The sequence below is a fragment of the Bison bison genome, unplaced genomic scaffold (assembly GCF_000754665.1).
Source record: "Bison bison bison isolate TAMUID 2011002044 unplaced genomic scaffold, Bison_UMD1.0 scf7180017864456, whole genome shotgun sequence".
Taxonomy (NCBI): Eukaryota; Metazoa; Chordata; class Mammalia; order Artiodactyla; family Bovidae; genus Bison; species Bison bison.
This window is the reverse complement of record NW_011495018.1, coordinates 14654386-14654701: the sequence shown is the minus strand read 5'-3', so window position 1 is coordinate 14654701 and position 316 is coordinate 14654386.

Here is a 316-nt window from a genome sequence, read left to right as displayed (position 1 = left end):
AAAGCCTCTTGATGAAAGTAAAGAGGAGAGTGAAAAAGTTGGCTTAAAGCTCAACATTCAGAAAACGAAGATCATAGCATCCGGTCCCATCACTTCATGGGAAGTAGATGGGGAAACAGTGGAAACAGTGTCAGACTTTATTTTTCTGGGCTCCAAAATCACTGAAGATGATGACTGCAGCCGTGAAATTAAAAGACGCTTACTCTTTGGCAGAAAAGTTATGACCAACCTAGATAGCATATTCAGAAGCAGAGACATTACTTTGCCAACAAAGGTTCGTCTAGTCAAAGGCTATGGTTTTTCCGTGGTCATGTAT